The 26100-nt window shown below is 44.5% G+C and overlaps 1 pseudogene; it reads left to right on the top strand.

The window, feature by feature from the left end:
- Window positions 1-20123: 20123 nt before the first annotated feature.
- Window positions 20124-20240, top strand: LOC136637945 (5S ribosomal RNA; annotated as a pseudogene).
- Window positions 20241-26100: the final 5860 nt, after the last annotated feature.

The raw sequence follows: 26100 nt of genomic DNA, 5'->3' as shown, positions 1-26100 counted from the left end.
ATTATTATTATTATTATTATTATTATTATTATTATTATTATTATTAAGAGATCATCGTCACTCATATAAGAGATCATCGTCACTCATATAAGAGATCATCGTCACTGAGCTGCATGAAATCCTCTGTCTCTGCTGGAGAGAAGGTGGAGTACCTCAAGACATGAGGGATGCAAACATCATCACGCTGTACAAGAACAAAGGTGACAGGGGTGACTGCAACAACTACCGCGGCATCTCTCTCCTTAGCGTTGTAGGAAAGCTGTTTGCCCGAGTTGTACTAAAGAGGCTCCAGGTACTTGCAGAGAGCGTCTATCCAGAATCGCAGTGTGGATTCCGAGCCAACAGGTCCACCACTGATATGGTATTCTCCCTTAGACAACTGCAGGAGAAATGCAGGGAACAACGACAGCCACTCTTTATAGCGTTCATAGATCTCACAAAGGCTTTCGACCTGGTCAGCAGAGACGGCCTCTTCAAGATTCTCCCCAAGATTGGATGTCCACCCAGGCTCCTCAGCATCATCAGATCTTTCCACAAGGACATGAAGGGCACTGTTGTCTTCGATGGCTCCACATCAGACCCTTTTGACATCCGAAGCGGAGTGAAGCAGGGCTGTGTTCTTGCACCAACCTTGTTTGGGATTTTCTTCGCTGTCCTGCTGAAGCAGGCCTTTGGAACTGCAACAGAAGGCATCTATCTCCGGACCAGATCAGACGGAAAGCTCTTCAACCTCTCCAGACTGAGAGCAAAATCCAAAGTCCAGCTGAAATGTCTGCGTGACTTCCTCTTTGCCGACGATGCAGCTGTCACTACCCACTCTGCCAAAGATCTCCAGCAGCTCATGGATCGTTTTAGCAAGGCCTGCCAAGATTTTGGACTGACAATCAGCCTGAAGAAAACACAGGTCATGGTTCAGGATGTGGACTCACCTCCCTGCATTACAATCTCTGAGCATGAACTGGAGGTTGTCCATGACTTTGTGTACCTTGGCTCAACGATCTCCGACACACATTCTCTCGATACCGAGCTAAACAAGCGCATCGGTAAAGCAGCTACCACGTTTTCCAGACTCACAAAGAGAGTCTGGTCCAACAAGAAGCTGACGGAACATACCAAGATCCAGGTCTACAGAGCTTGCGTCCTGAGTACACTTCTGTACTGCAGCGAGTCATGGACTCTTCGCTCACAACAGGAGAGGAAACTGAGCGCTTTCCACATGCGCTGCCTCCGACGCATCCTCAACATCACCTGGCAGGACAAAGTTCCAAACAACACAGTCCTGGAACGTGCTGGAATCCCTAGCATGTATTCACTGCTGAAACAGAGACGCCTGCGTTGGCTTGGTCATGTCGCGAGAATGGATGATGGCCGGATCCCAAAGGATCTCCTCTATGGAGAACTCGTGCAAGGAAAGCGCCCTACAGGTAGACCACAGCTGCGATACAAGGACATCTGCAAGAGGGATCTGAAGGCCTTAGGGATGGACCTCAACAAGTGGGAAACCCTGGCCTCTGAGCGGCCCGCTTGGAGGCAGGCTGTGCAGCATGGCCTTTCCCAGTTTGAAGAGACACTTTGCCAACAGTCTGAGGCTAAGAGGCAAAGAAGGAAGGCCCATAGCCAGGGAGACAGACCAGGGACAGACTGCACTTGCTCCCGGTGTGGAAGGGATTGTCACTCCCGGATTGGCCTTTTCAGCCACACTAGACGCTGTGCCAGAACCACCTTTCAGAGCGCGATACCATAGTCTTTCGAGACTGAAGGTTGCCAATACTACTACTATTATTATTATTATTATTATTATTATTATTATTATTATTATTATTATTATTATTATTATTATTATCGGGAACATGATCACAATCATGGGGAGAGATGGTGTGTATTTCATGGAGGTGATTCTCCAGGACTGAAGTGGAAGGCAATGCATAAACAAGTCTTACCACGTAGAAAAGTTATATAAAGGTAATGTAAAAGTTATGATGGACATCATTATTACATTTTTCCCCCTGATGCCTTTTGTTCCCACATCTGCTAGAAAGCCTAGGAAGCTTACACATGTCTGAAATTCTTAAATGCTTCCTAAGTGATGTCTTTACCAGCAATGCCTCGTGACTGATGTGCAAGAGTGGCCCGGAGGTCTGATTTTCATTATAGTAAAACCAGCACCAACCACCCTATTGTGCATTTCAGAAGTATGACTGTGTTTGTTTTAAGGCTTAAATCACCATGCAAATATTTTGAAAGCTGTGTAATAACACCTAGTGGTTTCTGGTTCTCTAATAGCAACCTTGATCTCTGTTGAGCAGGGATGAATACAAAAACAGGGTTTTTCCATTGGTTTTTCGATCATGATCAAAATATTTGGACAATTCTAAATCTACTGAGCAGAAATAAAATCTTTTTCTTCCCATAGTTATTTGGGTCTCACATCCTGAATTTACTTAGGATATTACTGCCAAGTACATTCATGGAATGTGGATAGCTTCATTCCAATATTTTATAGCTCTCTTTTATTTTTATGGGACTCCGCACGTTTTTTAAAAAAGCAGACCATTCATGTCCTCAGAATATTTGATGTCGATCCCAAACCAGAAATCTGAAGTAGACAACTTATGGAGCTGTTTATTCCAGAGGGGGAGAAATTGCTAGAACAAGCTGTGCTAAGGTTTACCATCAACTTCACAAATAATTTTCTTTAAAAAAAAGAAATCAAAGTTTTGATAGTCAAACAAAATGTGTTTCGGAAACTTCAATGCATTTTGGCTCTAGCAAAAACAAAAAACAAAACAAAGCAAAAAACAGGCTACTATACTGGTTTGAGGGATATCTATATATATCCAGCAGTTCTCAAACTTACCTTGGTCACGGTGCTCCTCCTCCACAGTGCCCTGTCACGGCGGGACACTGCATCGTACTCCCCCAAGATCTCACATGAATAATGTGACCTCTCATGAGAACAGTGTGAGATCTCATAAGTTTTTGTGAGGATAGCACAAGATCTTGCCAGAATAGCATGAGATCTCATGCAATCCCAGCCAGCCAAGATGGTGGTGCCCGGGAGAGACGGCTCCTGAGGACATCCTGCAGCACCCTTGTGAGTGTCGCCATGGCGCCCTAGTGGACCATGAAACACAGGTTGCCAACCACTCATACACTATAGTGAGCTCAGGTGGTTGAGCGCCTTTTAGTTTGGAAGCAAAAGAAGGCCACCCCAAATTATGGTGGTGGTTTCTACTTAATCAGGGGAACTGCCAGACATACAGAAGTAAATAAATTTGTATGTCAAATAAAAAGTGAAGTCTACAAAACCTGAAAATGCTCTTTGGCCCCTATGATCCAAGGTCACTTGAGACTTTAACCAATTATACTATTGTGGAAGTAGGCATTAAGGCTGGGAAGATGCAACACTTTGTTGCAGGTCCCACCTGTTCCAATCTTAACATTCACTGTCTCTGCTGTCCCACATAGCTTTGTGTTTTATTGCGAAGATTCCTAACTGTTGATTACGTTTCTTTTATTAATGTGACGAGCAAACAAAACATGCTGTTAAGTGTCAAGTATGAAAGGCTAGAAAGCCCACAAATGTCAAAGCCAGTCTGACAAACAATTGTTTTTGCTATTCAACCCACCCAGGACACTCCATGCTCTATGATTCACCAGATTTTTCATATCTATTCAAGAAAGTCAATGCACATACTCATCTGATGTTGAAATGGATATCTGTTAGGAACTAATCATTGTTTTGTTTTGTTTTTAAATCAAAGTTAGCAACAAATATACTCTCTGTGTTCTGATGTGGTCACCTGCAGATCACTGTGTGGACCATAGGTGGGAATCCTCTTTGACCAAGGGGTGTATCTTATCATAGCAATTCCTGCCTCCTTGACAGTGCAATCATGATGATAGCAAGGGCCTGCGCAACAGCAACTGAGCAGGCACTAGCCATAGTAAAAGCATTGTACAGTGCTTTTCAATGACTCACTTGTAAGCAGTGCTGGCAGGAAGGCCTGCGCCATCCTGCAAGCACTGTATCCTGACCCCTGGCCACTGGCGGGGGGTTAGATAAAAACACCAAGCAGCACAGGGGCTGAGGGAGGATGGAATAGAGCCAGGGAGGAGGAGGGGGAGGCCTTTCTGGGCAGGGGAGAGTACAATGGGGGGGTGGCAGATCAGGCCTGGGAGGAGAGTGGGATTGGCAGAGGAGGCCTCTGTCGTATCCTATCCTGGGCCTGAACACCCTACGTGGGGGCTATTTAGACTTGCACCAGCTAACTAGCTGGCACAGAACCAAGAAGCCCCATTTGGCAACCTAGAGCATTACTTGGGGTAAGGGGAAATTATTCCCTTACCCCGAGGAGACCTCCAGCCTGCTCCTAATGAGCACTGGATACAGCAAAGGCCATGCAGCCCTGCTATACCAGCCTTAGAACTGAGCTGGCTCAGAAATGGCTCCAGTAATGGCTCCATTTGGCACATCCTACATATATAATATTTATTAATAATGATACCTCCAAGTACTTTCACACATACACCATACATTTCTATTTAATTGCAGCAGCTGAAGCCAAAATAATCCGCAGTAATGAGAAAAGAACCTCAGAACATATTTTGGGGGAAATCAGCTCGCTAAAGTCTGGCCGTTTTAGAATTTGTTCCAGAGCTTAAACCTTCTCAACTTGGCATAAAATCTGTAAAAAAAAAAAAAAATGTATAATGTATCCAATATTTCCTGCACTCCCTCTGTTGAGTAGTGTGTGGGGGGGAAACAAAACAGAGCACGGTCTCATTTAGCAGTAGCTACAATTTCAGCTCGTCTTCCAAAATGGAATGAGTTGTGCCAATTCATCAATGGCAATATGTTTATCTTCCAATGAATGAAGAATACTCAGAAAACAGCCAGGTCTACACATTTCTGAAGCGTATCCCAGCTTCGTTTTTATTCCTAAATAAGGGCTGAAATGAATGAAGACAGAGAAGCATTGGAGCCATGAAGGAAAAAGGAGGAAAAAGCCCTGTTATGGAGTCTATTGGTCAACTAATACATCAGATTAATAAAAGCATTGTCCTGAGTAATTGGAAACACCATTAAAATTAATGAAAATTTGTTTTTTTCAGTTTAAGTACTTTACCCTGCAGGTACTCACTCTCACCCTTAATTGGCATACTGGAGAGAAATAAAGAAGTGTGCTATGCTGGAAAATAGTGACATCCAGAAAGGACATTGGGAAAGACAAGCAAACAGCCACCCCAAAGGACTCTGCACGCTGCAAATGTAACAAACGAGCATGTCTGAATTCTGATTCATGTACGTATTAACATAGTTAAATGTTCCAGTCACTTTTTAAAGTTATTGTGGCTTTTAAAATTTTACTTTAAAAGGGGCAGAATTATTGGTTTTTACCTGCAAAAATTAAACTTGATATCTAAACTAATCAGTTATGGTTTAATTAGTTGGATTACAGCCCTACCAATCAGGGATCCTCTTAGATCCCCAATACTATTAGTTGTGAATACGAGAAAGGGAAAGACACCCTGCTGACACAGTCTGCTGCAAAAGTGCCATAAAGCACATTGGGAGGCCTGCTGGAGCAGTTAGGTTTAGTGCAGAGGTGGAACAGAGGAGAGGGAAGGGAAGGGAAGGGAATGGGGCAGAAGGAGGGCAGATTGGGAAGGAGAAGAGGCACAAGTGGGTAGATCAGGCCCAGGAGGGAGACGGTTCATGCCCGCCAAACCCATGTGCATGGGTCAACGTGGACTTGTGCCAGTGATATTATTGGTACGGGTTTGAGTTGACCCAAAGTGGCTGTTGGAGTTTATCCAAGGGCAAAGGGACAAATGTCCCCTTACTCTGAGGAGACCACCAGCACTCAAAACCACCCTGCAGGATGCAACAGATGTTACACCAGCACCACCACATTGCCATGCAGGGGTTTAGGTAGGAATAAACACCTTATAAAGAAAGATACTTATTGTTCTTTAATAACGAAACCATTCTTTAATGAAACTATAAGAAGGCAGTGAGGTCCAGAGTTCGTCACTTTTTTAACTCACCCATCATTAGATGTGGCTGCTTTGTTCAAATCACTATCTCTAGTTCATGTCCCCCCCCCTCCCAAATGCACAACAATTCACCACTGTGTACAGTAACCACCAAGACAGTCAGGGCTGGCCTTCCCATGAAGTGACCTGAAATGCTCACATTGAGATGGTCAGCAAACCGATGAACACCCCACATCTGTCTGAGACATTCTCCAGACCACTGCCAAGAACCCCACTCCAGTACTGAGAGCAAGCAAGAAGGGGATGGAACAGTGGCAGTCTCTTTCTTCTTCAGTACACTGAAGGAGGTAGGTGGGGGGGAGGCAGAGAAAGATACCATGACTACTTATGCCACTTCCACCTCTTTGGTCTCCCCACAGACCTAGCTGCTTAGGAAATCAGCCAAGTAGGTAGGGAGAAGAAAGCCAAAGCATCTCTTGCCCCCTTACCTTCCATTTGTGGTCCACTTCTCTCTCTTTGTGGGCATGTTTCAAATGAACAGGAATTGGTTGATTGGCAACCTTCAGTCTCGAAAGACTATGGTATAAGCCTACAGTACCCGGTATTCCCAGTCGGTCTCCCATCCAAGGACTAACCAGGCCTGACCCTGCTTAGCTTCGGAGATCAGACAAGATCAGGAAGTGCAGAGTATGCCAGGCTCCTTGACCAGCTCCAGATGACTGGCTTTCTACCTCACGTTATGCAATGGCCGATCTCTATTCTCCATTCACATAGCTGGCAGGCCTGCTGTTGTTCATAGTGTTGGGCTATTACTCAACAGAGTTCTATGTTTAACCAGCTGGTTAAGCTGTTGTTGACTACTGCTGGGCACCTGCTTTTCACATGTTCCCCATTCAAACAACTGTCTATAGGCCTAACAGAAGCTCAGCTGCTGCCTGAGGCAGCCCCTGCTGCCCCCTCATAACAACAAAATTTGAAAAAAAAAAACCCAAAAAAACTCAAGGAGCCAGTCATCTAATTGAATGGGTTCTGTACTGAACAATAATCTGGCACTTAAGAAGATCCTACCTTACAAAAATTACATATTTGGTTCTAAATATATATAAGTTTTCCAAATATAAACTGTCAATTTTCAGCAAAGAAAAAATATTCACATAATTAGAAATGTGTGCACAGCCATACAATTAATCCGGTTTTCTGTCTATTTTATTTGAAAGACAACATCTTCCTGCTCCTTAATCTTTGCTTGAGGCTAAACATGTACATCTAGTGCCCTTATTAAATGATGAACATACTGTAGTAACAATGGAGTCCTCCTACTACAATATTCACTAGCCCAGAGTTCCCTAAAGTTATGAGATGATTGCTAAGTTAGCACTCTAACCATGGATTTTAATCTAGGATTTAACTGAACATCAAAGCACACTGAGCATTGTTATGCGCCATGGTATTTAACAATGAATGACTAAAGTGATTATTTCGAAATAAATAACAAATGATGTTCTGGAAGAGCCAGCCTTTTCTTTGGCAGCTTGAGTCTAACGATTATTATTTTGTTTTCTAACCTTTCCAGATAGTAAGCAGGGATAAATACTGAAAATTAAAAACATTGATCATAGCCAGGCAGGTGACAATGTGCCATTATTCCTTTTCCGACACTTTCTTTTTCTAGATTTAAAAATACCTCTATCAAGCAAGCAAAGAACAACTTGTCATTGAAAACAGTTTCTTATAATTACATTTGCAATTTTTCATTTTTAGGTACTCCTGGGGGGTGGGGTGAAGCAAGGGAGGAATTTGAAACTCTTGACACACCCCAGATTTCTTTTTACTAATTAAAAACAAAACAACTGGAGAATCTAGAAGCTGGCAACATCAGACATTGCAATGAGGCTCCACATGATGCATCCCAGCTGTCCCTAAGAATGCACTGATGAGAAGAGTCATTGCATGTGAAATGAGGTCTCCATAGATACGTCCACAGATGGTGTTGAGTCTTACCATTGTGAAAAGTACGCCCCTGCAACTACAGAAGGTGCCACCAAACTTGGCTTCTGTAGAGATGCAACATGGTCAAGGAGGCCTGTGCACATGTGCCACAGCGTCACTCAGTGACTGACCACTATTGTTCCTCTGTTCTGAGCTCCCATGCAGAAGGTGGGTCGCAAGCTGATTTCAGGTGGGTCCCCGTTCATTTCAATATTTAATTTTTAATATATTAGATTTTATGGCATATGACTGCCTTGGGGAAATTGAGATCTGTACTTTTAACAGGCTACTCTGTATACGCTTTTAACAATGATAGTAAATGGGACTTACTCCCGGGACGGTGTGGGTAGGACTGCAGCCTAGGATTGCGAAAAGTTGTCCTGCTTGACGATGATGTCACTTCCAGTCATGACACCACTTCCGGTGGGTCCTGACAGATTCTCATTCTAAAAAGTGGGTCCCAGTGCTAAAAGTGTAAGAACCACTGGTGTACACCATCTGCTCAAGTGGCCAGGGTGGAAGAGTGCTGGTACTGAATGCTGTCTGCCCAACCTTGGAGCAGAAAGAGGGTCACATTCTAGAGCCAAGGAGTCTGCTCCAGCAGAACCCCAAGGTGGATCAGATCAGGACCCCATCACTAAGAAACAGGCAGTGCCTCTGACACAGAGGCAGCAGAGATCATTGTGCTTCTTCCACCTGACCTTTCTGGGTCCATCTCCTTCCTTAAGTCCCTTTCACTGAAAGCCATCAAAATGGGAATCCACTTCAGCATTTTGTTGCGGGGCCCACTGATTATAATAGCAACATATTATATGGGCTTGCCTTTTAGCCAAACCTCCTGCCAGGAGAATTTGACCACAGATTAGATGCAGATGAGTGCTAAAATGGCAGTCTGCATCCATTCAGGGAGATGCTCTTCTTTTATTGGGTATCATCTTTTGTGAGTGTCTTGAATTCTGTGGAAACTCCAGCTAATGTAGTCTTTATTTGGCCAGTGATAAATGTATTATTTTTAAATGTCCAAATGATAGTGTTCCCTAACAAAAAATCCCTTGCAAATAGCTTACTTTCTCCCAAAAAGGTCAGCCTGGCCGAAGATGGGGGACCTTGTAAAACAATCCGAGTCTAATTAGGGAATTCTGGCTCCTCCCTTAATTACTCCTAAAGCCTTTAGGCTGCTTTATAATTATAGCACTGCAATTCTCACATGCAGCTTGTAAATTCATCCCTAAAAGGCTTTTCTTATCAATATGCTCAGATCAGGATGGATCATTAAGGCGGCATGTATCTCATCATTTCCTCCTTCATAATCCCTAAAGGAGACTGTCAGGAGACTGTCTGGGTGTTTTTTTTTCAGCACATTAATATGTTAAATCATGCTATTCAGCAGATGAGAGGAGAAGGAAAAAAAATATTCTCAACAAATGGCTCTGGTGATGGTATGAAAGTACTTGCTCCCTTCACATCAGAAGTAATAAGCACCAAAGGATGGGGAAGACAGCAGATCAGATGCCGAGAGGAGAGCACCAGCAGCATCTCTTTAACTGCTGGGGGAATCCTTGTCAGGGAGGTACAAGCAGAGCCATTAGCAAGTCTCTGAGCAACGCACCAATGGAAGCAGATCGCAAAGGGCCAGCAAAACAAGGCAGAATATTCAAATGGGAGTACCGTTCTCGCATGGAAGGAAATGATTTGTGTACAATCCAGCCAAAGTTCAACCCTTTTAAGTTTAATTGATTTCAGTTGCAGAGGGTGAGGAACATGCTTAAACTCGCCCATTTAAATTAATAAAGTTGAATATAAGCATATACGGTAAACACTTCATTCAAAACTCAATAAAACAAAACTTTGGCTGGCTCTTAGCAGAGAATGCTTGGTTTTAAGAAGGAACAAGCATGTCAAGTCTGGCTATGCCTCTCCCCCACCTGTTCCAGCTATTATTTCTGTAGGACATAATCCATCCCCGTATCATGAGCACATGCCCTGTGCATGGTGCATTGGCAAAGGTTTCAATGGAATGGAGACCTGTTCCTACTTCTCCCTTGATGAAAAACACTGGGCTTGTGAACATCTGCCATGTCTTTTTCCAGCCCTTTCACTTAGTGAAGATTCCCTGAACGCAGCTTCTAGCTTGTGAGCCCCGGGTGTACAGGTTGTCATTTAGCAACCACCTGTTTATTTATTCAATTTAAAGGTACAAACCAGTCCAAATCAACCACTCTGAAGCCCTTTTGATTTCAGTGAACCTGTTAAGCTGGTGGCTGAAGCTCTGCCATGATTAATATGACTTGAAACTGTTCGGCACTGGCTGGATCACGATTTGGTTCCTTTTCCTTCTTTTTGATGATTACTCTGCATTGTTGGTAACTGAGGTCTACTTTCTCACCTATTTTTCCATCTCATTCAGGCCCCTTCTTCTGACCTTCTCTTCCCCTCTTTTTGCCTAGAGCAGTGGTTCTCAGGATGGGCCATATGGCTCCCCCATGGGGCTATGCCATACTTCTAATGGGCCACATGGAAGAAAATGGTATATGAAAATGGGAAGAGGGGAGCGTGATTGCCTGGCATTGTATCAGTCAGTCAGATCATCATCCAGAAGCTTCCGCTGGTCCAAGCTTCTGGCTGGTCAAAAGTTACCTTCAAGGTATAAAAAAGCCTGTCGCTAGGGCAAAAGGAGTTTGCTCCTCATCTTTCCATCTTGTTTCTAATACAACAGGTGGATACAATGCCACTGTTGATATGACAGGTGGAAGAGTTGCCCTTTACCTATGCTTAGGAGTCCAGATGAAAGTTAGGAACAAGTAAATCTAAGAGATTAGTGTTAATGTTTTAGCATCTTTTGTGTATGTGTTTATTTCTCTCAAGTAATCAAATGCCTTTCAGTAACTTGTAACCATATTTCCTCCTGCCTAGTTTCAAACCTCCCCCCATCCCCGCCTTCCGCTCCTCTGAACACCTCCTCACTACTCAATGGAGAACTTAATGGCAGAGGCTCTGGGTGTTCCTCGGAGTGATGCAGAAGCTCAGTGCCTGCCCACACTGGACTCCCTACTGGCACCTGGCCTCTGCAAAATGTGTTAGGGCACTGCATGGGAAATTGGTGCTGGCCTGGGATTGGATCCGGCTCTCAGAGAGAGATCAGACTTGGCCCACAATGGCTAAGTAATTTCCAAATGGAGGGAGTTTATGTTTGACTCCCGTATTACCAATATTCTCCTATATTATAATAAGTATTTTTTTAAAAAAAATCAAATATTCAGGTCCATACTATTTCCAAACACGATTATACAAGAAATGCATCCATAGTTGCTTTCTAAGGAAAAATGTCCCCAGTCAAGTCCAGTTTGCAAGTTATTTTTTTCTGCATAAAATTGCAAACTGTGGGCACCTCTCTTACTTCATAATGTTTTAGTTGTACTTTATTCAATGTCCTTCTCACTGACCAACTACTGAAGACATCTTCACTTATTTACTGCATATATTTGGGTCCTGCTGGTCAGGCACACAAAGTATCCTAAGTCGGATACATTGGATGTATTTTATTTGCTCAAAGCAAAAACACAACCTGATGTCTCAGCACAGAGCGAAAGATTTATGATTCTTGAGTGCCAAAGCCCTGTGGCCAAAAGGAAATCAAAATAATTTTTACAGTAGCTCCTACTTGAAAATAAGCAATTCATCCCATCCTTATAAAATATGAATGGGTTTAAAATGGACGTCCTTGAATGAGAGCTTTTCTTTCAGCCTTCCACTGAGGACAGCCTTTACTGTACCATGCATGAATCATATTCTCTATTAATGCAATTCTGTGCCATGCTTTTGTTAAAAAAATGAAAAGAAAAGAGAAAGGTCACATACTGTCCCTGCAATGCTTTGTTCTCTCTCTCTCTCTCTCTCTCTCTCTCTCTCTCTCTCTCTCTCTCTCTCTCTCTCTCAGCTAAGGCTTTACTTTAGAGGTAGAAGGACACAAATAATTCATTGATTATTTCCCTTGTTGAAGTAGAAGTCAAAATTCTGTCCTTTAGAAACTAGACAGGGTAATAGAGAGCTGGAGATATTCCTCTTGCCATTCGTAGACATGACTCCATCAGCTCAGTGGATCCCTGGTCAAAAGCAGGGCCCCAGGATTATTCCACAAAGAATGCCACCTAAAACTCCCTTCTTTCTTACTCTTTCTTCCACACACTGTCTTCACCAGAACAGCCAATGTTTCCTGCTCTTTGAAATGCTGTGGCCTACAGCCACTGAGGCTTTATCAACATCATCATAACTGTGGTTATCCCAAGAATATTTATATACTGCTTTTCAACAAAAATGTTCACAAAGAGGTTCACAGGGAAAATTACAGCATGATCTTATGCATTTCTACTTAGGAGTAAGTCCTATTGTGTCCAGTGGGCTTATTCCCAGGAAAGGGCCAAATGGCAAGCCCCATTTCCAAATTTAAGAGGAGTATCACTTGAAAAGTGCCTCTTCGCCCAATTAGCAAGAATAATTGCCACTCACAAACCAATACAGACAACTGTGTTAAGCAAAGCTGCCATGAGAGGTAAGAAGGAACATTTATGGTACTAAGATGCATGACCATGCTGCAGTAAAATATGGTGATAGAATATTTTCCTCTGTTCAACAGCTGATAGCCCAATCCAAATTAGCTTCTCTGCCAGCATCACAGTAGGGTACCACCCTACTGGTGGGTAGGGTAAGGTCCCAGTAGGGTGACACCACCAAAAACGTGCCATAAAACATGTTTACAGTACCCAGAGACAGGGCCTAGGAGAGGGGGGTAAAGGGGGCAATTTGAACCTAGGCCCAGGGTCAAAAGGGGGGCCCAGGAGCCAAAGGAGGGGCCCCAGAAGTGTCCTAGGATCTGACATTTTCCTATCTACTCAGACTTGTTGCCCATACGAGATGCTGGGGACACTACCATGCCTGGGGATGCTGGGGACACTACTGATGCCTCATGGGTGGGTAGACCTGGGCTCCAAAGACTTTTCCAGCTGTCTCTACCTTGCCCTCATCCTGCTTCACCCCTCCCTACCCCTATTCTGCTCACCCATCACCACCCTCCCCAATTCTGTTTCACCCCTCCATCTCATTAGCACAGGGGCGCTCCTGGCTGGCTTCAAAGCGGGAGGGAAGAGTAAGTCCTCCACTTGGGGAGCCCAGCCTGCTCTTAGCGTCCAAATGCCCCAGCCTGCATCCCTCCATCTTGCCTCGGGGAACAGGGGTGGCATCTGCATGCTGGGGGTGCGTGTGTGAGAGAGCAGCACCCATCTGCGTTGGGGTGAGTTGTAATCTTGCTGTATGTGGCTGCAATCCTTTCCACACTTTCCTGGGAGTAAGCCCCATTGACTCAAATGGTGCTTACTTCTGAGTTGACCTACATGGGCTTGGGGTCTGTGTCAGCTTAACCCAGGATCCTGACCTTTCTCTTTTTCCTCCCCCTCCAAAAAAGAGAAATTATTATTATTATTATTTATTAACAGTATTTATATACCGCTTTTCAACTAAAAGTTCACAAAGCGGTTTACAGAGAAAAATCAAATAACTAAATGGCTCTCTTGATGGCTTTGTCTCCAAAAATTGATTAAAAATAAAAATCCCCATTCCTTTTTAGCCATTCCCCTTTTTCCTCCTGCCTCCTTTTTTTTGGGGAGGGGGGTACTCTGTTGGCTGCTATTGTAAGACAAAAGGCACAATCCTAGCTAGGTCTACTCAGAAGTAAGTAGACTTCTCCTCTCCCCCACCCCAACTCTTTCACCACTTCTTGTGAAGTGGGTGGCAGAGAGAATGCTGGGAGCAGAGAGGGTCTGCTCTCAGCATCCTCCCTGTACAAAAAGCAGACGAGGCACAGGAAGATGGTGAGGAGTACATTGGTGAGGGTGGGGGAGTGCACTGTGAAATTTGGGGGCAGGTTTGGTTGACAGATTGGCTTGGGCTGCCCTTAACCTTGAGCCACAAGGCAGAAGACACACCAGCATTGCCTTGCTAAGAAACAAGGACAGACAGCTGTGAAAGAGAACTACCCTGTGAGCCCTTATCATGTGATTCAGAGTTTGTGTGGCTACTTTCACAATGCAGGAAAGAAATGTGCTGTTGTCAGGGTGACCAGATACAATGGAGAACACAGTGTCTATACCTTTAACCATTGTATAGAAGAGGGAATTTTGGCAGGTACAGCTCAACATGGAAGGGTTTAAAAAGCTGCACCTGCAAAATTCCCTCTTCTATTTTGTACTATGGTTAAAGGTATAAGCATTCCGTCCTACATTGTATCTTGTCTCCCTGGCTGTTGTGGTTCCAGGCTGTGAATGTAACATGAACAGGGGTCTTTCCTTAGGAGCAAGCCTCAATAAATTCAGATCCACAAGCCATCCTAGCAACCGTAGTGATAGACACTCTATCTCACCATAATCTGATGGGGGGGGGGTGTTCCAGTTACTATTAATCCTGAAAATAGCTCTGTTTGGTATCAATACTCACTAGCCTATGCATGTCTACTCAGAAATAAGCACTGCTGGTTTCAAATGAGACTTATTTCCAGGTAAGTCATAGGATTGTGGCCTAACATTCTGGCCGCTATGACTCTTCAATCTTCACATCCCAAATTGTTCCATTCCCTGTATTGACAAGGGGTGGAAAAATGACCTTTGGGCCCTGGCTATCCTCTATGCTCATCACAGACTCTATTCACTTCATCCTCAAGGCTTATTCAGGTAAGACAGGATTGCAACTTTCAATCAGTTCATTAGTTCAACAAATCAATGAAAAGCATTTAGAACTAAGATTGTGCCCCTAATTAATCAGACAGCAGACTGAAAACATTCATTCTTTTTTTTCCAAGTATATAAAATGCAGTTGGCAAGTAAGGTCTGAAAAGAGGCATTCCTCTTCCTTTTAGCTGGAGGTAGGAATGCCTCTTCTGTGGTGAGGCCTGTGGCGATATGTGTGTCATCTAAAAACGAAAGTTGCTTCTGACATCATGACTACCATCTTTATTGACACGCAGATGAAACCCCACCAACTAAGATTTCTTTCATTGGCTGACAGTTTTAGTAAAAGAAACATGGGCTAGCTTGTACATTGGATATAAGCAACAGCACAAAAGCAGCACTAGAAAACTCCAGGGATGGCCCAGTCATGATGCGGATTCAAGAATTCACTTTGGGTAATAGACAGGAGAGGCAGAAAAGTGTCTTGCACCTCACATGAGACCACCACCTCCCCCAACTTGCCAGCTGTCTGGTTGGGTCGAATGGCTGCCACCCAATTTCTTTTTGCTCATTGACCTTGGAAAATTGTGACCATGAAGCTGGAGGAGAGGGTACTGGCTGCTATGATCCTGTTTCCAGTGGCATCCTTGGAAAGAGCACCCTGGGGAAGATCACCCCCTCCTTATCACTTATCCCACCAACAAACATTAGTCTGGTGCAAGGAGGAATTTTCACATGATCCCACCTCCAACCCTGCCCCCACTGGTCAGTTTTGAAGGCTCTCCAGTGATAGGTAAGGGAGGGGCATTGGTAGAAGTAGCTATGTAGGGATGTGCACAGGGGGATGTGCAGGCAGCAAATGGGCTTCGGCCAACCCTTGGAGCTTCTTCTCTGATTCTTCCTGCCTTTGCTTCTGCATGTGTCTGAATGTGTCATTTCATTCCTGAGAACCATATACCCAATAAAAATCATCCAAGACCCACTGCCTATCAATTGCAGATCAATTTAGCCATATTTAAATAACCACACATTTCATTAAGAAAAGGAAAGAAAAATAAAGAACCACTAAATTGATATCAGTCTTATCAGGCTGTTCGGTAATCTTGAACAATTTTGATCAAAAAAGGGGGGGACAGTCATGGAGATCTCCTCAAGGTAAGGGAGCTTTTGTTCCTTTTGGTTTGCAACCACTAACCAGTGGCAATCCTGGCCCTACTACCACCCAGGGCCAAGACTGCAAGCGGCCAAACCAACCACCCTCACTGGCAGAGCTGCCACCTGCTCACCAGTGGGCTGCCACCCACTGCCTCCCTTCCAGAGGCCCCCACAGGCAGCATACATTTTCCATGACACTCCAAAGGCCTCAGTGGGCCAAAAAAAAAAAAAAAAAATCACTTCTGGTTTCACTGAGGAAGCCTCCCCAGCTCTCAGAAGGGCTTCTTAAAAAGTCACTTCTGGTTTCCGCTGTGAAATCAGAAGTTATTTTGTTCAACCCTCTGAGGTCTTTACAAGGCCTTTGGAGGGTCAGGGAGGCAGTGCGCTTCTTTCCTGGCCCTCAAAATGCCTCTGGGCTTTTGCTCGGAGTGGTGGAGGGGGGCACCATGGGGGGTTGACCCACCCCCAGACTGACGCCCAGGGCACCTGTCTCCCTTGCCCCCCAGGTACACCACTGCAGATAACCACTCCTCCTGCCCCAGTTCTGCCTCCTGCCCTCCCCTTCCCTGCCACACCACCCCATTCCTCCCCCCTCCCCACACCATTCCAGCTGCTGCCTGCTCCCAGCACCAACTCATTGGCACTAACAGATGTTAGGTTCTCTACTAGCTCGTGTATGCGGCAGCCAGCCAACCATCGCAGTGGCAGCCTTGCTGGCAGAACATCACTTCTGCTGGTATCCTCTCACTTCTGCCAGCAGAACACCCTTTCTGATGGCTGAAAGACAGGATAGGATTGGCCATCGGTTACTGTGTTATTCTGCATTGTTTATTTCTTTTCTTACCAACAATTCTTTTCCTTTTCAGTAAGAACATAGTTGTAAAAGAAGCTGTGTAGTACATAGCACGTAATGACTCAATCTCACATATCTATGAATCACAGTCTTAGTAAACAACTTGGAGGAAAGGCTTTTAAAAATAAGAAACTGACCAGACAGTGCAAGAAATAGATTTCCATTATTTTTAGCTCATCTTACAACTACTTTGGTTGTACAAAGACCCAGAGTTAGCAGAAGCAGTAATTTGTGAAAAGAGAAGTCCAGTATTAAATTGTATTCCATTATGAAGAATTAGGCTACCCTCTGACGCCATATTCTGGGGAGCGAATAGGGCTGGCAACTACCGTAGATACTCGAGTATAACTAGATCTCACAGATAAGTTGAGAGCAGGTTTTGAGCCAAAATTATGGAATTTTCTATGACCCTTGGATAAGTGGAAGTGGGGGGGGTTTAAACTTAGGGGGGTGTCTGACTATAATTTTGTCTAATTTTACCTGAGGCCAGATCCTGAAAAATAACCTATCAGCAATTGTTACCTAAGAACTGTACAGTGTCTATTAAAAATATAGTAAAAGATGATAACATACATTTTTATTCATTAACTTTTTAAATTCTGGTCTTCACAACCTTTTTGTAAACACTATCAGAGTAAGTGCACTGTCAACGACATACCAATGGAACTATTAATCAAATCCTTCTTTAAGAGGCCTGGTGTGTTAAGCTAGAGGCTCTGCATATAATGTACAACATATAACACATAACTGGGAGTATGCAATTCAATTCACAGTGGAGAGACAAGCAACAAGAAATGAGTGTGAGCAAGCGCAGCTACACCTAGTTGCAACCCAAATTACTTAGAAGTAGACCCCCTTGCTTTCCATGTGTGTGATTCTTAAGTGGTTGGCAGCCTTCAGTCTCAAAAGACTATGGTGCACTGACTTGTAGCCTCAAACTACAAGCCTCCAGTTTCAGATGGAAAGGAGGATTACATCCTGGTGTTTTAAAAACCAGACCTCAGCCAAACATTTGCAAAACAAGGTTGCAGAAGGTTCTGTTGTGATCCTGTCAAAGAGAATGAGACTTGCTTGATTTAAATGGAAGTGTTGAGCCCTGGGTTACTTTTTTCTCAGGAGGAGTGAAAAAGTTAGTTGCCCTGGAATCTAATAGCCTTGTAATTATCTCTGCATTGTCTTCTTGCTCTCCTCTGGGCTTCTCCTGGCTGCCATGATGTGCTTGAACAGCCCTGACTCCTGAGGAACCTGCAGATAAGGGGAGGAGATGATTTACACTTGATTTATTGGCAGAAATTTCTCAATTTATAGGCAAGTAATCAAGATAAGACCAGGCCTTTTTTTTTTTTTTTTTTTTTTTTAAGTTCCTATTTGGGTCAGCTGCCAGAAAAGGCAAGGCCATTTTCTTTCCCCTCACCATTTTTTAAAAAAAATAGTTGTTCATTAGAAGTGAATGGACAGTTATTGCACTGAACTCTATCTCCACAACTGCTTCAAGCCATTCTTTTTCACCTGTCTGGGCCCACCAAACTATTGGACTCCATCTTGTTTCTGCTCAAAACTCACTGAACGTCATCCCTTCCTCTACTCCCAGACAGAGTAGTTCTGCCCCTTGAGTCAGAGACCCCTATGGGCAAGACCCTATCCCTGTACCAGAATGCTTGTTTTCAAGAGTTGGCAACTCTAGACATGAGGCAGCACTGCGTGGATGGACTGTGATTCAAGTTGCCTTGCGTCAGAGCGGAGGAACATAAGGTGTTGGGTTTTGTGTTTTTTTAATGGGAATGTAAACATAGCTCCTCAGCACAGGATACGGATGAATAATATTGCAGTAGAGGCAGCCAGAAGGACAGAAGTTTGGGAGTGTTCTCTTCATTAAGCAGCAGGAGATGGATCACATCCTGCTGTTTGCAAGACCCCTCCTCCCCATCACCACCCCACACACGAAGACTGTCTCACCAAGAGGCTTCTATTTAAGTATGGGAAAGTCATCGAGGATGCCAAATTAATGACGAAAACAGAAACTCCAGAGTCATTGGAACAAATAGAACACTATGGAATCCATTTTTTTCCAAGCCACCATATGGTCTCAACAAAATGCCACTTTGTTACTTTTTGGGGGGAAAAAAATAGTAACAAAAATAAATAGTATCATTTCTTCCTGTGGAAGGGGAATTCGAGAATAATTATTTAGCCATTTATTTAAAACAGCCTTGCTGGGATGTATCGACTGATTTTCTTAAACAAAAAAAGTCCTCACATATCCTTTCTGGTTGAACAAACATTAGCACTGACTAAATGCTGTCAACATACTAGAACATTTTCAAAAGTGAGACATCTCAGGGCCCAATCCAATCTCACTTTTCAGCACTGATGTAGCGCTGCCAAAGAGGCTTGCACTGCATCCTGGGGCAGGGAGGCAGTCACAGAGGCCTCCTCAAGGTATGGGAACATTTGTTCCCTTACCTTGGGGCTGCATTATGGCTGCATCGATGCTGGAAAGTTGGATAAGATTCGGCCCTTACTCCACTGATGATGACATGTGATTGAAACACGTTTATTTTCTCAATTTAAAAAAATCTTTTTGCAAACAGTTTTCTTGCTTTTTGATTCATTTATGCACATATTCCCTATCTTTATACTATAATATGCTAAGAGTGCAATCCTAAGTGCACCTTGGGCTGGCACAAGTCCCTTGCGCCAGCCCAGGAGGGTCACAAACGTGCCATAAAGTACATTTGCACCTCCTCTAGAATCAGCTGGGTTGGCGCAGGGATGTGCGCCCACCCACGGTGGCTGAATGCAGCCTCCATGCCGACTCAGGCAGGGAGGCTTGCATTGGATGAGCTCAGCTGATGAGAGGGTCTAGGGTGGGCGGGAAGAAGATGGGGAGGAGGCAGGAGGGAGGCATTCTGGGGTGGGGGAGGTCAGACGGAAGGCAGTCCTGGGAGTGGGCAGAAGGGAGACAGGAGGCAGGGCTGGGACCTGGCAGATATGCCAGATCCTAGCCCCCATTCCTGAGCAGCGCAAAGTGGCTGCAAGTCGCTTACTCTCCTTGAACTAATGCCAGCTCCAGAGGTGGTCCAAGTCTGAGGAGACCCTTTGGGGCTGTGGTGGCTTATCTGGGGTTAAGGGGAAGAGTTTCCTCTTGGCTCCAGCTGAGCCACTTTGGGCCCCTATCTTGTGCTAGATACAGCATAGGCCTCCTGCATCTGGCTCCTGGGCTGGGGTTTGGAGACTCCTGTGCTAAAGGTAGTGGATGGTGGGTGTGGGCTGGGTCACCCCCTGCCAGTTGGGGTCACCCCCTGGGTCACCCTCTCACCCAGCTGCTGCCTGAGCTCAAGATTTCAACTTGCCTTGTGTCTGGGTCAGCTCTGGCCAACAGTCTTTCACCAGAGTTGTATCAGCAGTGCGGCAGCAACTGTTACCCTGCACATCCCTGATCTTGTCTGATCTTGGAAGCTAAGCAGGGTCAGGCCTGGTTAGTACTTGGATGGGAGACCGCCTGGGAATACCGGGTGCTGTAGGCCTATACCATAGTCTTTCAAGACTGAAGGTTGCCAACCATATCAGCAGTGCATATTGGTGGTACAGTAGCGATGATGTGTCAACATAAATCCGTGTTACTGGTGCTGGTGCCATGAAATTTTGTAGTGCGCCCAGACAGCATAAGTTACAGAATGCAGTTTGAAAGACTGTGGAGGCACCATTCCACAGACTTTAAGGGGGGATCTGAAGCCCCTCATAATGACCAATTGTGAACATAAGTGCTTGTTCTATGGGATCGGTCACCCACAAAATCCATGGTAGTTACAAGAATTCATTGTAAGTGATGTGTAGACTTGTATGAACTTGGTCTTAGATCATCTGCTGAACATGCAGGTCTGGGACAGAGCCAGCCGGTATGATCCTACTCCCCACTCCTATGTGCACACCTTTTATTTGGGTTGGCATGGCATGTGAGCAAGGCTTTTCCTGCTGTGGTTCATCTGAATGCATCCAACAGCAAAGGGGGGAAAAGGACATGTTCGCTACATGAAGTCCTTTTTCTGATGATGAGCTAATTCAGTATATTGTCTGGAATATCAACCAGGTCTTTCCACAGTTAGTAATTCACAGAGCCAATTAAATTAGGCGCAACTGTAGCCTGTGATTACTGTTGCTTATGTGAGAGTTCATTCAATTACACAATAATCTGAGACGCAGACAGAGTGGGGAGAAAAGAGGTCAGGCCGCCAATTTGATCTAGAATAGTCAAGTAAAAGTTAGTGAAGGTAAGAGCTGCTGTAGCCCCAATGACAGTTAATTACACTGCCAACCAAACATGAAGGAAAAAAGCTATATGTTAATGAAGCCTAAGGGGTGATCCTTCAGTAATTACAGTTCTGCACTACTAACCACTGAAACTTTGGAGGGGGGGAGAGGCAGTGTGTTGATCCAACCATATATTATCTTTGGATATTTGAGTGGATCACACATCCAAAGCTATGTGTTGCTCACAGATAAAGAGGAAGGTGATCTTGTTGAAAAGGTCATGTGACGTTGGTTAACGCAATTGTTTGAATACTCAATTGGTGGCTCCTGATTTCTGTCTGTCAAGGAGCTCGCTGACATTTAGGAAACCATATGCTACAAAATCATACCCCAAGTAAAGTTGCTTTACTGAAGGCTCAATCCCAACAGGCTGCTTTGCCATCAAAACTTGCATTCCAGCAGCGCAGTGGCCTTTCTAGTGTCACAAAATGCAATGTGCTGCTGTCTGTGACCCAGCCACCATTGGAAATGGCAAGCATTTGAGGCTCCAAAAGAGTGGCGATCCCAGACTTCCCGACACCAGTAAATTGCCACTGGGGGTGGGTGGTGGGCAGTCAGCAGGCAGAACAGGGCAAAGAGGGGGAAGGACAAGGTGGAGACTGGTGGGGAGAGGGGGTGTATCAAGGGCAGGAAAGAAGAGGTTATCAGCGGCCACAGCTCTGCAGCCACTCAGAGTTGCACCAGCCAAAGAGCTGGGGAAGCTATGAGCAGACCTACTGGGCAAGTGGAGGCTTACCCTGAGTTAAGGGAACAAAAGCTTGCTTTCTTTAAAGAGGCCCACAGGACTGCCCCCCCCTGGGGGTGCATGTATCAAGGCTGAGTGAGAACTGCTCTGCTGGTGCAGCTAGTATTGGGCTGCAAATCAGACCATTGTCTGCTGGTGCAAGTTCACCAGCAGTAGCAGTATCTCTTGGGGAACATTCCTACCCTGGAGAAGTTAAGGTTTGAACTTAGGCTACCTTCTGCTTGCATATTGATGTATAACCCCTCTCTCAGAGTGTCACTTTATACCAGCTTGGTTTGTTTTGTAAATTTCAGTGTTATAAATTAATGGAACTAATATTAATTGTATTGTTATTGTTATACAGTTTTTGTTATGGTTGGCAACCTTCAGTCTCCAAAGACTATGGTATAAGCCTACAGCACCTGGTATTCCCAAGCAGTCTCCCATCCAAGTACTAACCAGACCTGACCCTGCTTAGCTTCCGAGATGAGACGAGATTGGGCATGTGCAGGATACAATTTTGTTATTGTTATTGTTATACGATATTGTTATTGTATATTGTTACATACAATATATTGTTATATACAATATACAGGATATTCTTATATAATACCATAGCCCACCAGATGTTTGAACTGGAATTATTATTACTATTGTTATTTATTATGGAGCGTAATATCTTCTCCAGGGACTGTTTGCTGGTGTTTCTTCATCACTGTGTTTAGACTGTGAATCCTTTGGGGACAGGGAGTCATTCATATATTTAGCTTTGTAAACCACTCTGAGAGCATTATTTGTTGATAAACAATATAGAAATATTTCTAATACAATGGCAGTAAGGGGAAAAAAAATGCTAAAATTATACCAGTTGTAGTTGGTTGTCTAGGCACAATACCAAAAGACATGGAAAAACACCTGAATGCCCTCGGTGCCAATGAAATCACTACACTCAAACTACAGACAGCAGCTTTACTTGGAACAGCTCACATGTTACCAAAATATGTGTGAATATCCTTGGTCCTTGGGAAGGACCCAATATTCAACAGGCCAAATCCAGCCAACCAATATCTGTCAGGCTGTGCATATTTTTCATAACCTTCACCCAATACGTTGTTGCAATCATACAGTATGCATTTTAAAGCCCATTAACAGCCCAATCCAAATGGACTAATATGCTGGCAGAACTAGCCTTACTGCAGTCATAAAGGAGTCTCCAGCAGTGCGCAAAGCAGTGTGCTGCCAGGACACCGACAGGGAGGCCACAGCAGTCCCACATGTGGTGACAGACTACTGTTGGTCTGCTGGCCCAAATAAGTTGGTGGGGGGGGGTAGAATGGTGCAGGGGGAAGGCAGAGTGGGGGGGGCTGGGGAATGTGGAACAAGGCAGAGAAGGAGGTGGGAGGAGGGTGAATTGGGTCTGGGAAGGGGGTAGGTTCCTCCTTCCCATATCCAATCCCACAGCCTGGGTCCCCACAGACCTGCACCAGCAATTTTGCTGGCCAAGGTCTGAGTAACTCGTCCATGTCTTGGAGGCTTATCCCCATGTAAGGGAACAATTGTTCCATTGCCTACAGGAGACCTCCAGGACTATCCCCCTCCCCAGCAGGATGCAATACAAAGCATTTTGGCATAGCTGCATCAATGGAGAGGAAGCATAGGGTCGGTCTGTAATCCCCCCCCCACCTCATGCAAGGCATACCAAGGATCTTATAGCCATGCCATTGAATCCATAGTGGGGAGAGTAGTTGGAGAGCTCTCCTCAGGGTAAATGAACTCTTGTTCACTTGTCTTGCAACAAGCTCCCATAGTCCTTATAGGGCTCCTGGATCCTGTGCCTGCAATTTTGCTGACACAGGAACAAGTCACACAATGCTGATGGAAAGGGAGTGGGATAGGATTAAGCCACATGCTTGTGCCGCTAAACCCATCCTCTTCCTGCCTCGTTCTACCTCCCCCTGCCCAGAAATTCCTCCATTCTACCCCTCCACCCCATTTCTCCCACCACCCACCCCTATTGCTGCGGATGGTGGCCTAGCTGCTATCCCAGATGCATGGGCCTAGCTGCTATCCCAGATGCATGGGCTACCAGAGATTGTGCTGATGGCCTCACTGAGTGGGCTGGTGGTGCCAGAGTGCATGACAACACTGCACACCTTCTGGCAGAACCCAAGCACTTCTCGATTCCATGTCCAGCTCTGCTGGCGAATAATTTATTTTAGATTGGGCTTACCAGCACTGGCAAAGGTTGTTTACAGCAAATGTTCTTGAACCTTTAGATCAGGCTCAAGTTTCGAGGATATAGTTTCAACTATGGGGCAAGAGATACTACAAAGATCTAACTGCTATAACGCATACCTGTTCATTCAGATATAGTGATACTACATTATGCTCAGGAATGGTTTGTCATGTTACCTAGATGTGTATGTTACTGTGTAAGTGACAAATATATCTGCAGTCATTGCTACCATCCAGGTACTGTGTATTGTCTGGCATTGTTTCACAAGAACCAAAAAATGCAGTTCATGGACTCAGGAGCGCAAACTAACCCCTGTGACATTGGGTGAATATTTGGGTGAGCTTTATTGCTTTAAGTCTTCTTTAAATTCCATGCTAGTGCTGGAACAGCACAAGAAATACGTTTAGGGGGAAAGGATCCTTTTGCATTTATGGTGTATTAAAAACCAAAACAATTGAAAGGTCAGGGAAAAGTCACAGAAATGATCCAATATGTTCAAAGTAATATCTGAAGGGGGAAAAAAAATATGAAGGCAAGTGGACAGATTGCATGAGAAAACGAAAGAAAGGACATGATACCTGCCCGCAAAAAGATGAAGGAGTGAAAGAACGTTAAAAGCAGAGGAATAAATTATTATAACTAATCAAGAAAAGAGTAACCACAGCAGTGGTTGGGGGGGAGGAGCAGTGGCCTGAGACTGCAACAGGGAATATTTAGTTTAAACATGAGAAATGTCTTTATTATTCTTAGGAAAGATAGGGAAATGAAATAGGCTGCCAAAGGAGGATAGAGAATTGGTTTGAAAATTAATATTAATTTTTAAGGCTGTGCATAATGAGATCTGTCCAGGGCCATTGCGGGGAATAATGGAGTATAGCTTGTAGGAAGAAATTGCCGCCAAGTGAACAATTGCCCGGTATCATTACAGCCAAGTTCTATATGTACCATTATCATAACAATGGCGCAGTCCCAAGGAGACCCATTTCTTGAACCTCAATTGCACGCTGTGGCCAGGAGACACATGATTTGGTGCCCTCCTTGTCCTTTTAGACAAGGACATAACTCTTTTAGAGATCAGATTACTGGGTCCAGGTTGACCATTGACTGCCTTCGCCATATCTGATTCCATGCCCTATGTATTCATTGCACATGTATGAGTGAGAGCAGCCAACCAATCAGGATGAGTGAGAACAGCCAACCAATCAGAAGAATGTCTGGTCACCGTCTGCGCTTCCAGGCCACTTGCTAGAATCCTTCAAAGTCAGAACTTGGGGTTGCTTGATCTCTTGAGTAAGGGTCACTTTTTAAACTAAAGACAGCAACATCCTTTAAAGCATACAAGAGAAGCCCTGCTAGATCAAACTACCTGCTTCTCAAGGAGGCCAGCCGCACGCTTCCACAAATACCCACAAGCAGGTTTTGAAGGTAGCAGCCCCTTTCCACTATTTTCATTAAGCTGAGACTGTGTAGTTCTAACAAAAACCCAGGGGTTGGACTATGGAGCCCGGTACACTATTACACATGCTCAGTGCAGGCACCAGATTGCTTGGGACTCTGGGACAATGCTTCTGCCTATCCCCGGAAGGCTCATTGGTCATCACTGCCACTGGTACTGAGAGTTCACATGTTGGCCTGGCTAGATGGGTTCACAGATGAGTGTGGGCCCTCATTCAGCACCTAAACTGGTTAACCACTGCTACCACGCCTGCACATGCCACTGTGTGAGATAACTGAATAATTGGTTGATGAATATGTTTAGTGAATCATAAGATCATGTTCAGAAGTTCATATTGAGCTATGCAAATATGCATTGTGCAGAGATGCACTTGGGTTTGTGTCACTCAGTGCAAGAGCTCATTGCGTCACCCCCATGATGAACCTCCTCCTATACCAGACCATTCAGAATAAATTGGCCGCACAGCCTAAAGGCAACGGCATCACTAGGGTTGGTGTCACCTCCATTTACTTTATACATTTAAATATATACAGGTCACCCAACAAATCCGTAACCAACCAAAAACCAGTGCTCTACTTGAGGATGTTCACACAGCTGAATAAGCTAATACAAGCTCTGATGCATAGAAATGAGCTGGCAATGACATCATCACCCAATACT

The sequence above is a fragment of the Tiliqua scincoides genome, chromosome 1 (assembly GCF_035046505.1).
Source record: "Tiliqua scincoides isolate rTilSci1 chromosome 1, rTilSci1.hap2, whole genome shotgun sequence".
Classification (NCBI taxonomy): domain Eukaryota; kingdom Metazoa; phylum Chordata; class Lepidosauria; order Squamata; family Scincidae; genus Tiliqua; species Tiliqua scincoides.
Note: the sequence above shows the minus strand (reverse complement) of the source record. Positions and strands in the feature narration are given on the sequence as shown.